We start from the raw sequence: 15,597 nt of genomic DNA on the forward strand, positions 1-15,597 counted from the left end.
TCCAACACTACCCCGTCTCCAACATCAGCGTGTCAGACACTACCCTGTCTTCGACATCATCGAGTGTCTCCCACACTAACCTGTCTCCAACACTAGTGTATCTCAGACACTACCCTGTCTCCACCACGAACCTGTCTCTTACATCAGCGTGACTCCAACACTCCCCTGTCTCCAACATCAGCATGTATCCAACACTTACTTGTCTCCAACACTGGTGTATCTCAGACACTACCCTGTCTCCAACATCAGCGTGTCTCCAACACTAACCTGTCTCCAACATCAGCGTATCTCCAACACTACCCTGACTCCAACATCATCGCATCTCCAACACTAACCTGTTTCCAACAACAGCGTATCTCAGACTCTACCCTGTCTCCAACACGAACCTGTCTCCAACATCACCCTGACTCCAACACTACCCTGTCTCCAACACTAGTGTATCTCCAACACTAACCTGTCTCCAACAACAGCGTATCTCAGTCACTACCCTCTCGTCAACACGAACCTGATCCAACATCAGCATGACTCCAACACTACCCTGTCTCCAACACTAGTGTATCTCAGACACGACCCTGTCTCCAACACTAGTGTATCTCCTACACTAACCTATTTCCAACACTACCCTGTCTCCAACACTAGCGTATCTCCAATACTACCCTGTCTCCAACACTAGTGTATCTCCAACACTACCCTGTCTCCAACACTAGCGTATCTCCAACACTACCATGTCTACAACACCAGCGTATCTCAGTCACTACCATGTCTACAACACCAGCGTATCTCAGTCACTACCATGTCTCCAACAATAGTGTATCTCAGACGCTACCTCGTCTCCAACACTAGGGTATCTCCAACACCTACCTGTCTCCATCACAAGCGTATCTCAGACACTACCGTGTTTCCAACACTAGCGTATCTCAAACAGTATCCTGTCTCCAACTCCAGCATAACTCCGACACTACCCTGTCTCCAACATCAGCGTATCTCCAACACTACCCTGTCTCCAACCCTAGTGTATCTCCAACACTACCCTGTCTCCAACATCAGCGCATCTCCAACACTACCCTGTCTCCAACATCAGTGTGACTCCAACACTAGTGTATCTCAGACACTACCCTGTCTCCAACATCAGCGTATCTCCAACACTACCCTGTCTCCAACCCTAGTGTATCTCCAACACTAACCTGTCTTCAACATCATCGAGTCTCAGACACTACCTTGTCTCCAACATAAGCGTGTCTCCAACACTAACCTGTCTCCAACATCAGCGTGTCTCAGACACTACCCTGTCTCGAACATCAGCGTGTCTCAGACACTACCCTCTCTCCGAACTCAGTGTGTCTCCAACACTAACCTGTCTCCAACACTAACCTGTCTCCAACATCAGCGTGTCTCTAACACTTCCCTGTCTACCCTGCATGGTTGAATTATCACATCACATAGCCATTGCTGTTACCTCACCTTACCGTGGTGGAAGGTGAGTGAGTGAGAGGGTTTAGTTTTACACCGCTTTTGTCACAGCGTGTCTCCAACACTACCCTGTCTCACATCAGCGTGACTCCAACACTAGCGTATCTCCAACACTAATGTATCTCAGACACTACCCTGTCTCCATCACTAGTGTATCTCAGACACCACCCTGTCTCCAACATCAGTGTGTACCCAACACTACCCTGTCTCCAAGATCAGCGTGACTCCAACACTACCCTGTCTCCAACACTAACGTATCTCAGACACTACCCTGTCTCCAACATCAGCGTGTCTCCAACACTACACTGTGTCCAACATCAGCGTCTCAGACACTACCCTGTCTTCAACATCATCGTGTCTCAGACACTACCCTGTCTCCAACATAAGCATGTCTCCAACACTAACCTGTCTCCAACATCAGCGTGTCTCAGACACTACCCTGTCTCCAACACTAGTGTATATCAGACATTACCCTGTCTCCAACTCTAGCGCATCTCCAACACTACCCTCTCTCCAACACCAGCGTATCTCAGACACTACCCAGTCTCCAACATCAGCGTGACTCCAACACTAAACTGTCTCCAACACTAGTGTATCTCCGATACTACCCTGTTTCGAACATCAGCGTGTCTCAAACACTACCCTGTCTCAAACATCAGCGTGTGTCAGACACTACCCTGTCTCCGACATCAGCGTGTCTCAAACACAAACTTGTCTCTAGCACTACCCTGTCTCCAACATCGGCATGTCTAAGACACTACCCTGTCTCCAACATCAGCGTGTCTCCAACACTAACCTGTCTCCAACACTACTCTGTCTCCAACATCAGCCTGTCTCTAACACTTCCCTGTCTCCAACATCAGCGTGTCTCTAACGCTTCCCTGTCTCCAACATAGGCGTGTCTCAGACACTACTCTGTCTCCAACATCAGCGTATCTCCAACACTAACCTGTCTCCAACACTAGTGTATCTCAGACACTACCCTGTTTCCAACATCTGAGTGTGCCCAACACTAACCTCTATCCAACACTAGTGTATCTCAGACACTACCCTGTCTCCAACATCAGCATGTCTCCAACACTAACCTGTCTCCAACACTAGTGTATCTCCAACACTAACCTGTATCCAACACGAACCTGTCTCCAACATCAGCGTGAGTCCAACACTCTGCTGTCTCCAACATCAGCATGTCTCCAACACTAACTTGTCTCCAACTCTAGCGCATTTCCAACACTCCCCTCTCTCCAACACTAGCGTATCTCAGACACTACCAAGTCTCCAACATCAGCGTGTCTCCAACACTAAACTGTCTTCAACACTAGTGTATCTCAGATACTACCCTGTCTCCAACATCAGCGTGTCTCCAACACTAAGCTGTCTCCAACATCAGCGTGTCTCAGACACTACCCTGTCTCCAACATCAGCGTATCTCCAACACTAACCTGTCTCCAACACTAGTGTATCTCAGACACTACCGTGTCTCCAATATTAGTGTATCTCAGACACTAACCTGTCTCCAACATCAGCGTATCTCCAACACTAACCTGTCTCCAACACTAGTGTATCTCAGACACTACCCTGTCTCCACCATGAACCTGTCTCTTACATCAGCGTGACTCCAACACTCCCCTGTCTCCAACATCAGCATGTATCCAACACTTACTTGTCTCCAACACTGGTGTATCTCAGACACTACCCTGTCTCCAACATCAGCGTATCTCCAACACTAACCTGTCTCCAACATCAGCATGTATCCAACACTTACTTGTCTCCAACACTGGTGTATCTCCAACACTACCCTGTCTCCAACATCATCGCATCTCCAACACTAACCTGTCTCCAACAACAGCGTATCTCAGACACTACCCTCTCGTCAACACGAACGTGTCTCCAACATCAGCATGACTCCAACACTACCCTGTCTCCAACACTAGTGTATCTCCAACACTACCCTGTCTCCAACAACATCGTATCTCAGACACTACCCTGTCTCCAACACTAGTGTATCTCCTACACTAACCTATTTCCAACACTACCCTGTCTCCAACACTAGTGTATCTCCAACACTACCCTGTCTCAAACACTAGTGTATCTCCAACACCACCCTGTCTCCAACACTAGCGTATCTCTAACACTACCATGTCTACAACACCAGCGTATCTCAGTCACTACCCTGTCTCCAACACTAGCGTATCTCAGACACTACCCTGTCTCAAACATCAGCGTGTCTCCAACACTACCCTGTCTCCAACATCAGCGTGTCTCAGACACCACCCTGTCTCTAACATCGTGTCTCCAACACTACCCCTGACTCCAACATCATCGCATCTCCAACACTAACCTGTTTCCAACAACAGCGTATCTCAGACTCTACCCTGTCTCCAACACGAACCTGTCTCCAACATCACCCTGACTCCAACACTACCCTGTCTCCAACACTAGTGTATCTCCAACACTAACCTGTCTCCAACAACAGCGTATCTCAGTCACTACCCTCTCGTCAACACGAACCTGTCTCCAACATCAGCATTACTCCAACACTACCCTGTCTCCAACACTAGTGTATCTCCAACACTACCCTGTCTCCAACAACATCGTATCTCAGACACTACCCTGTCTCCAACACTAGTGTATCTCCTACACTAACCTATTTCCAACACTACCCTGTCTCCAACACTAGCGTATCTCCAATACTACTCCTGTCTCCAACACTGTGTATTATCTCCAACACTGCCTTGTCTCAAACACTGGTGTATCTCCAACACTACCCTGTCTCCAACACTAGCGTATCTCCAACACTACCATGTCTACAACACCAGCGTATCTCAGTCACTACCATGTCTCCAACAATAGTGTATCTCATAGACGCTACCTCGTCTCCAACACTAGGGTATTCCAACACCTACCTGTCTCCATTACAAGCGTATCTCAGACACTACCGTGTTTCCAACACTAGTGTATCTCAAACAGTATCCTGTCTCCAACTCAGCATAACTCCGACACTACCCTGTCTCCAACATCAGCGTATTTCCAACACTACCCTGTCTCCAACCCTAGTGTATCTCCAACACTACCCTGTCTCCAACATCAGCGCATCTCCAACACTACTCCTGTCTCCAACATCAGTGTGACTCAACACTAGTGTATCTCAGACACTACCCTGTCTCCCAACATCAGCGTATCTCCAACACTACCCTGTCTCCAACCCTAGTGTATCTCCAACACTACCCTGTCTTCAACATCATTGAGTCTCAGACACTACCTTGTCTCCAACATAAGCGTGTGTCTCAACACTAACCTGTCTCCAACATCAGCGTGTCTCAGACACTACCCTGTCTCGAACACTAGTGTATATCAGACATTACCCTGTCTCTCCAAACTCAACGTATCTCAAACACTACCCTGTCTCAAACATCAGCGTGTCTCAGACACTACCTCTCTCCGAACTCAGTGTGTCTCCAACACTAACCTGTCTCCAACACTAACCTGTCTCCAACATCAGCGTGTCTCTAACACTTCCCTGTCTACCCTGCATGGTTGGAATTATCACATCACATAGCCAATGCTGTTAGCTCACCTTACCGTGGTGGAAGGTGAGGAGTGAGTGAGGGTTTAGTTTTACACCGCTTTTGTCACGAAGCTTGTCTCAACACTACCCTGTCTCACATCAGCGTGACTCCAACACTAGCGTGCGTATCTCCAACACTAGTGTATCTCAGACACTACCCTGTCTCCATCACTAGTGTATCTCAGGACACCACCCTGTCTCCAACATCAGTGTGTGTACCCAACACTACCCTGTCTCCAACACTAACGTATCTCAGACACTACCCTGTCTCCAACATCAGCGTATCTCCAACACTAACCTGTCCCCAACACTAGTGTATCTCAGACACTACCGTGTCTCCAATATTAGTGTATCTCAGACACTAACCTGTCTCCAACATCAGCGTATCTCGAACACTAACCTGTCTCCAACACTAGTGTATCTCAGACACTACACTGTCTCCACCATGAACCTGTCTCTTACATCAGCGTGACTCAACACTCCCTGTGTCTCAACATCAGCATGTATCCAACACTTACTTGTCTCCAACACTGGTGTATCTCAGACACTACCCTGTTCTCCAACATCAGCGTGTCTCCAACACTAACCTGTCTCCAACATCAGCATGTATCCAACACTTACTTGTCTCCAACACTGGTGTATTCTCCAACACTACCCTGTCTCCAACATCATCGCATCTCTCCAACACTAACCTGTCTCCAACAACAGCGTATCTCAGACACTACCCTCTCGTCAACACGAACGTGTCTCCAACATCAGCATGACTCCAACACTACCCTGTTCTCCAACACTAGTGTATCTCCAACACTACTTCCTGTCTCCAACAACATCGTATCTCAGACGCTACCCTGTCTCCAAACAATCTCCTATAACGTATTTCTCAGACTACCCTGTCTCCAACACTAGTGTCTCCAACACTAGTGTATCTCCTACCACTAACCTATTCCAACACTACTCCTGTCTCCAACACTCAGTGTATCTCCAACACTACCCTGTCTGTCTCAAACACTAGTGTGTTCTCCAACACCACCCTGTCTCCAAACACTCAGCGTATCTCCAACACTACCCTGTCTCCAACACCAGTGTATTCAGACTCTACTCCTGTCTCTAACACTCTGTCTCCAACATCACCTGACTCCAACACTACTCCCTGTCTCCAACACTAGTCTTGACTCCAACACTAACCTGTCTCCAACAGCCAGCGTGTCTCGGTCAATACTACCTCTGTCATCAGTCACTACTTCCTGTCTCCAACACTAGCGTATTCCTAGACACTACCTGTCTCAAACATCAGCGTGTCTCCAACACTACCCTGTCTCCAACATCAGCGTGTCTCAGACACCACCCTGTTCTAACATCGTGTTCTCCAACACTACCCCTGACTCCAAATATCATCGCATCTCCAACACTAACCTGTTTCCAACAACAGCGTATCTCAGACTTCTACCCTGTCTCCAACACGAACCTGTCTCCAACATCACTCCTGACTCCAACACTACCCTGTCTCTCCAACACTAGTGTATCTCCAACACTAACCTGTCTCCAACAACAGCGTATCTCAGTCACTACCCTCTCGTCAACACGAACCTGTCTCCACATCAGCATGACTCAACACTACTCCTGTCTCCAACACTAGTGTATCTCCAACACTACCCTGTCTCCAACAACATCGTATCTCAGACACTACCTCCTGTCTCCAACACTAGTGTATCTCCTACACTAACCTTTTTCCAACACTACCCTGTCTCCAAAACACTAGCGTATCTCCAATACTACCCTGTCTCCCAACACTAGTGTATCTCCAACACTGCCCTGTCTCAAACACTAGTGTATCTCCAACACTACCCTGTCTCCAACACTAGCGTATCTCCAACACTACCATGTCTACAACACCAGCGTATCTCAGTCACTACCATGTCTCCAACAATAGTGTATCTCAGACGCTACTCGCCTCCAACACTCAGGGTATCTCCAACACCTACCTGTCTCCATCACAAGCGTATCTCAGACACTACCGTGTTTCCAACACTAGCGTATCTCAAACAGTATCCTGTCTCCAACTCCAGCATAACTCCGACACTACCCTGTCTCCAACATCAGCGTATCTCCAACACTACCCTGTCTCCAACCCTAGTGTATCTCCAACACTACCCTGTCTCCAACATCAGCGCATCTCCAACACTACCCTGTCTCCAACACTAGTGTATCTCCAACACTACCCTGTCTCCAACATCAGTGTGACTCCAACACTAGTGTATCTCAGACACTACCCTGTCTCCAGCATCAGCGTATCTCCAACACTACCCTGTCTCCAACCCTAGTGTATCTCCAACACTACCCTGTCTTCAACATCATCGAGTCACAGACACTACCTTGTCTCCAACATAAGCGTGTCTCCAACACTAACCTGTCTCCAACATCAGCGTGTCTCAGACACTACCCTGTCTCGAACACTAGTGTACATCAGACATTACCCTGTCTCCAAACTCAACGTATCTCAAACACTACCCTGTCTCAAACATCAGCGTGTCTCAGACACTACCCTCTCTCCGAACTCAGTGTGTCTCCAACACTAACCTGTCTCCAACACTAACCTGTCTCCAACATCAGCGTGTCTCTAACACTTCCCTGTCTACCCTGCATGGTTGAATTATCACATCACATAGCCAATGCTGTTAGCTCACCTTACCGTGGTGGAAGGTGAGTGAGTGAGAGGGTTTAGTTTTACACCGCTTTTGTCACAGCGTGTCTCCAACACTACCCTGTCTCACATCAGCGTGACTCCAACACTAGCGTATCTCCAACACTAGTGTATCTCAGACACTACCCTGTCTCCATCACTAGTGTATCTCAGACACCACCCTGTCTCCAACATCAGTGTGTACCCAACACTACCCTGTCTCCAAGATCAGCGTGACTCCAACACTACCCTGTCTCCAACACTAACGTATCTCAGACACTACCCTGTCTCCAACATCAGCGTGTCTCCAACACTACACTGTGTCCAACATCAGCGTCTCAGACACTACCCTGTCTTCAACATCATCGTGTCTCAGACACTACCCTGTCTCCAACATAAGCATGTCTCCAACACTAACCTGTCTCCAACATCAGCGTGAGTCCAACACTCTGCTGTCTCCAACATCAGCATGTCTCCAACACTAACTTGTCTCCAACTCTAGCGCATTTCCAACACTCCCCTCTCTCCAACACTAGCGTATCTCAGACACTACCAAGTCTCCAACATCAGCGTGTCTCCAACACTAAACTGTCTTCAACACTAGTGTATCTCAGATACTACCCTGTCTCCAACATCAGCGTGTCTCCAACACTAAGCTGTCTCCAACATCAGCGTGTCTCAGACACTACCCTGTCTCCAACATCAGCGTATCTCCAACACTAACCTGTCTCCAACACTAGTGTATCTCAGACACTACCGTGTCTCCAATATTAGTGTATCTCAGACACTAACCTGTCTCCAACATCAGCAGTATCTCCAACACTAACCTGTCTCCAACACTAGTGTATCTCAGACACTACCCTGTCTCCACCATGAACCTGTCTCTTACATCAGCGTGACTCCAACACTCCCCTGTCTCCAACATCAGCATGTATCCAACACTTACTTGTCTCCAACACTGGTGTATCTCAGACACTACCCTGTCTCCAACATCAGCGTATCTCCAACACTAACCTGTCTCCAACATCAGCATGTATCCAACACTTACTTGTCTCCAACACTGGTGTATTATCTCCAACACTACCCTGTCTCCAACATCATCGCATCTCCAACACTAACCTGTCTCCAACAACAGCGTATCTCAGACACTACCCTCTCGTCAACACGAACGTGTCTCCAACATCAGCATGACTCCAACACTACCCTGTCTCCAACACTAGTGTATCTCCAACACTACCCTGTCTCCAACAACATCGTATCTCAGACACTACCCTGTCTCCAACACTAGTGTATCTCCTACACTAACCTATTTCCAACACTACCCTGTCTCCAACACTAGTGTATCTCCAACACTACCCTGTCTCAAACACTAGTGTATCTCCAACACCACCCTGTCTCCAACACTAGCGTATCTCTAACACTACCATGTCTACAACACCAGCGTATCTCAGTCACTACCCTGTCTCCAACACTAGCGTATCTCAGACACTACCCTGTCTCAAACATCAGCGTGTCTCCAACACTACCCTGTCTCCAACATCAGCGTGTCTCAGACACCACCCTGTCTCTAACATCGTGTCTCCAACACTACCCTGACTCCAACATCATCGCATCTCCAACACTAACCTGTTTCCAACAACAGCGTATCTCAGACTCTACCCTGTCTCCAACACGAACCTGTCTCCAACATCACCCTGACTCCAACACTACCCTGTCTCCAACACTAGTGTATCTCCAACACTAACCTGTCTCCAACAACAGCGTATCTCAGTCACTACCCTCTCGTCAACACGAACCTGTCTCCAACATCAGCATTACTCCAACACTACCCTGTCTCCAACACTAGTGTATCTCCAACACTACCCTGTCTCCAACAACATCGTATCTCAGACACTACCCTGTCTCCAACACTAGTGTATCTCCTACACTAACCTATTTCCAACACTACCCTGTCTCCAACACTAGCGTATCTCCAATACTACCCTGTCTCCAACACTAGTGTATCTCCAACACTGCCTTGTCTCAAACACTAGTGTATCTCCAACACTACCCTGTCTCCAACACTAGCGTATCTCCAACACTACCATGTCTACAACACCAGCGTATCTCAGTCACTACCATGTCTCCAACAATAGTGTATCTCAGACGCTACCTCGTCTCCAACACTAGGGTATCTCCAACACCTACCTGTCTCCATTACAAGCGTATCTCAGACACTACCGTGTTTCCAACACTAGCGTATCTCAAACAGTATCCTGTCTCCAACTCCAGCATAACTCCGACACTACCCTGTCTCCAACATCAGCGTATTTCCAACACTACCCTGTCTCCAACCCTAGTGTATCTCCAACACTACCCTGTCTCCAACATCAGCGCATCTCCAACACTACCCTGTCTCCAACATCAGTGTGACTCCAACACTAGTGTATCTCAGACACTACCCTGTCTCCAACATCAGCGTATCTCCAACACTACCCTGTCTCCAACCCTAGTGTATCTCCAACACTACCCTGTCTTCAACATCATTGAGTCTCAGACACTACCTTGTCTCCAACATAAGCGTGTCTCCAACACTAACCTGTCTCCAACATCAGCGTGTCTCAGACACTACCCTGTCTCGAACACTAGTGTATATCAGACATTACCCTGTCTCCAAACTCAACGTATCTCAAACACTACCCTGTCTCAAACATCAGCGTGTCTCAGACACTACCCTCTCTCCGAACTCAGTGTGTCTCCAACACTAACCTGTCTCCAACACTAACCTGTCTCCAACATCAGCGTGTCTCTAACACTTCCCTGTCTACCCTGCATGGTTGAATTATCACATCACATAGCCAATGCTGTTAGCTCACCTTACCGTGGTGGAAGGTGAGTGAGTGAGAGGGTTTAGTTTTACACCGCTTTTGTCACAGCGTGTCTCCAACACTACCCTGTTTCACATCAGCGTGACTCCAACACTAGCGTATCTCCAACACTAGTGTATCTCAGACACTACCCTGTCTCCATCACTAGTGTATCTCAGACACCACCCTGTCTCCAACATCAGTGTGTACCCAACACTACCCTGTCTCCAACACTAACGTATCTCAGACACTACCCTGTCTCCAACATCAGCGTATCTCCAACACTAACCTGTCTCCAACACTAGTGTATCTCAGACACTACCGTGTCTCCAATATTAGTGTATCTCAGACACTAACCTGTCTCCAACATCAGCGTATCTCGAACACTAACCTGTCTCCAACACTAGTGTATCTCAGACACTACACTGTCTCCACCATGAACCTGTCTCTTACATCAGCGTGACTCCAACACTCCCCTGTCTCCAACATCAGCATGTATCCAACACTTACTTGTCTCCAACACTGGTGTATCTCAGACACTACCCTGTCTCCAACATCAGCGTGTCTCCAACACTAACCTGTCTCCAACATCAGCATGTATCCAACACTTACTTGTCTCCAACACTGGTGTATCTCCAACACTACCCTGTCTCCAACATCATCGCATCTCCAACACTAACCTGTCTCCAACAACAGCGTATCTCAGACACTACCCTCTCGTCAACACGAACGTGTCTCCAACATCAGCATGACTCCAACACTACCCTGTCTCCAACACTAGTGTATCTCCAACACTACCCTGTCTCCAACAACATCGTATCTCAGACACTACCCTGTCTCCAACACTAGTGTATCTCCTACACTAACCTATTTCCAACACTACCCTGTCTCCAACACTAGTGTATCTCCAACACTACCCTGTCTCAAACACTAGTGTATCTCCAACACCACCCTGTCTCCAACACTAGCGTATCTCCAACACTACCATGTCTACAACACCAGCGTATCTCAGTCACTACCCTGTCTCCAACACTAGCGTATCTCAGACACTACCCTGTCTCAAACATCAGCGTGTCTCCAACACTACCCTGTCTCCAACATCAGCGTGTCTCAGACACCACCCTGTCTCTAACATCGTGTCTCCAACACTACCCTGACTCCAACATCATCGCATCTCCAACACTAACCTGTTTCCAACAACAGCGTATCTCAGACTCTACCCTGTCTCCAACACGAACCTGTCTCCAACATCACCCTGACTCCAACACTACCCTGTCTCCAACACTAGTGTATCTCCAACACTAACCTGTCTCCAACAACAGCGTATCTCAGTCACTACCCTCTCGTCAACACGAACCTGTCTCCAACATCAGCATTACTCCAACACTACCCTGTCTCCAACACTAGTGTATCTCCAACACTACCCTGTCTCCAACAACATCGTATCTCAGACACTACCCTGTCTCCAACACTAGTGTATCTCCTACACTAACCTTTTTCCAACACTACCCTGTCTCCAACACTAGCGTATCTCCAATACTACCCTGTCTCCAACACTAGTGTATCTCCAACACTGCCCTGTCTCAAACACTAGTGTATCTCCAACACTACCCTGTCTCCAACACTAGCGTATCTCCAACACTACCATGTCTACAACACCAGCGTATCTCAGTCACTACCATGTCTCCAACAATAGTGTATCTCAGACGCTACCTCGTCTCCAACACTAGGGTATCTCCAACACCTACCTGTCTCCATCACAAGCGTATCTCAGACACTACCGTGTTTCCAACACTAGCGTATCTCAAACAGTATCCTGTCTCCAACTCCAGCATAACTCCGACACTACCCTGTCTCCAACATCAGCGTATCTCCAACACTACCCTGTCTCCAACCCTAGTGTATCTCCAACACTACCCTGTCTCCAACATCAGCGCATCTCCAACACTACCCTGTCTCCAACACTAGTGTATCTCCAACACTACCCTGTCTCCAACATCAGTGTGACTCCAACACTAGTGTATCTCAGACACTACCCTGTCTCCAGCATCAGCGTATCTCCAACACTACCCTGTCTCCAACCCTAGTGTATCTCCAACACTACCCTGTCTTCAACATCATCGAGTCACAGACACTACCTTGTCTCCAACATAAGCGTGTCTCCAACACTAACCTGTCTCCAACATCAGCTGTGTCTCAGACACTACCCTGTCTCGAACACTAGTGTACATCAGACATTACCCTGTCTCCAAACTCAACGTATCTCAAACACTACCCTGTCTCAAACATCAGCGTGTCTCAGACACTACCCTCTCTCAACTCAGTGTGTCTCCAACACTAACCTGTCTCCAACACTAACCTGTCTCCAACATCAGCGTGTCTCTAACACTTCCCTGTCTACCCTGCATGGTTGAATTATCACATCACATAGCCAATGCTGTTAGCTCACCTTACCGTGGTGGAAGGTGAGTGAGTGAGAGGGTTTAGTTTTACACCGCTTTTGTCACAGCGTGTCTCCAACACTACCCTGTCTCACATCAGCGTGACTCCAACACTAGCGTATCTCCAACACTAGTGTATCTCAGACACTACCCTGTCTCCATCACTAGTGTATCTCAGACACCACCCTGTCTCCAACATCAGTGTGTACCCAACACTACCCTGTCTCCAAGATCAGCGTGACTCCAACACTACCCTGTCTCCAACACTAACGTATCTCAGACACTACCCTGTCTCCAACATCAGCGTGTCTCCAACACTACACTGTGTCCAACATCAGCGTCTCAGACACTACCCTGTCTTCAACATCATCGTGTCTCAGACACTACCCTGTCTCCAACATAAGCATGTCTCCAACACTAACCTGTCTCCAACATCAGCGTGTCTCAGACACTACCCTGTCTCCAACACTAGTGTATATCAGACATTACCCTGTCTCCAACACTAGTGTATCTCAGACACTACCCTGTTTCCAACATCTGAGTGTGCCCAACACTAACCTCTATCCAACACTAGTGTATCTCAGACACTACCCTGTCTCCAACATCAGCATGTCTCCAACACTAACCTGTCTCCAACACTAGTGTATCTCCAACACTAACCTGTATCCAACACGAACCTGTCTCCAACATCAGCGTGAGTCCAACACTCTGCTGTCTCCAACATCAGCATGTCTCCAACACTAACTTGTCTCCAACTCTAGCGCATTTCCAACACTCCCCTCTCTCCAACACTAGCGTATCTCAGACACTACCAAGTCTCCAACATCAGCGTGTCTCCAACACTAAACTGTCTTCAACACTAGTGTATCTCAGATACTACCCTGTCTCCAACATCAGCGTGTCTCCAACACTAAGCTGTTTCCAACATCAGCGTGTCTCAGACACTACCCTGTCTCCAACATCAGCGTATCTCCAACACTAACCTGTCTCCAACACTAGTGTATCTCAGACACTACCGTGTCTCCAATATTAGTGTATCTCAGACACTAACCTGTCTCCAACATCAGCGTCACTCCAACACTAACCTGTCTCCAACACTAGTGTATCTCAGACACTACCCTGTCTCCACCATGAACCTGTCTCTTACATCAGCGTGACTCCAACACTCCCCTGTCTCCAACATCAGCATGTATCCAACACTTACTTGTCTCCAACACTGGTGTATCTCAGACACTACCCTGTCTCCAACATCAGCGTGTCTCCAACACTAACCTGTCTCCAACATCAGCATGTATCCAACACTTACTTGTCTCCAACACTGGTGTATCTCCAACACTACCCTGTCTCCAACATCATCGCATCTCCAACACTAACCTGTCTCCAACAACAGCGTATCTCAGACACTACCCTCTCAGTCAACACTATCCTAACGTGTCTCCAACATCAGCATGACTCCAACACTACCCTGTCTCCAACACTAGTGTATCTCCAACACTACCCTGTCTCCAACAACATCGCATTATCTCAGACACTACCCTGTCTCCAACACTAGTGTGTATCTCCTACACTAACCTATTTCCAACACTACCCTGTCTCCAACACTAGTGTATCTCCAACACTACCCTGTCTCAAACACTAGTGTATCTCCAACACCACCCTGTCTCCAACACTAGCGTATCTCCAACACTACCATGTCTACAACACCAGCGTATCTCAGTCACTACCCTGTCTCCAACACTAGCGTATCTCAGACACTACCCTGTCTCAAACATCAGCGTGTCTCCAACACTACCCTGTCTCCAACATCAGCGTGTCTCAGACACCACCCTGTCTCTAACATCGTGTCTCCAACACTACCCTGTCTCCAACATCAGCGTGTCTCCAACACTACCCTGTCTCCAACATCAGCGTGTCTCCAACACTACCCTGTCTCCAGCACTAACCTGTCTCCAACATCAACATGTCTCCAACACTACCCTGTCTCCAACATCAGCGTGTCTCCAACACTACCCTGTCTCCAACATCAGCTTTTCTCTAACACTACCCTGTCTCCAACATCAGCGTGTCTCCAACACTACCCTGTCTCCAACATCAGCGTGTCTCAGACACTACCCTGTCTCTAACATCAGCGTGTCTCCAACACTACCCTGTCTCCAACACTACCCTGTCTCCAAGATCAGCGTGTCTCCAACACTACCCTGCCTCCAACACTACCCTGTCTCCAACATCTGCGTGTCTCCAACACTACCCTATCTGTTTTACGCTGCTTTTAGCAATATTCCAGCAATACCAGTGCAGGGAAGTCGCTGTTAAGAGACTGTTGAACTTTTAACAGAATCCTAGTTCTCTGAATAGCACATATCGGGAATGATATTCCAGTTTTATGCATAGACTTGTACTATATTCTGAAAGTACATGAACCGCACTAACCTTGCAACTCTCCAGTGGAGAGAATGTGTGATAAGGCACCTGCCTGGCGACCTTGAACACTGTTCCAGCTCCTATCACTGTTATTAAAAGCCTATTGAAGTAGTTCAGTCTTAACTTGATTAAACAATCTAACAGACAGACATAATTATGTTCAATATGTAA

Source organism: Haliotis rubra, unplaced genomic scaffold, assembly GCF_003918875.1.
Source record: "Haliotis rubra isolate DU_JTF1 unplaced genomic scaffold, ASM391887v1 Scf288, whole genome shotgun sequence".
Taxonomy (NCBI): Eukaryota; Metazoa; Mollusca; class Gastropoda; order Lepetellida; family Haliotidae; genus Haliotis; species Haliotis rubra.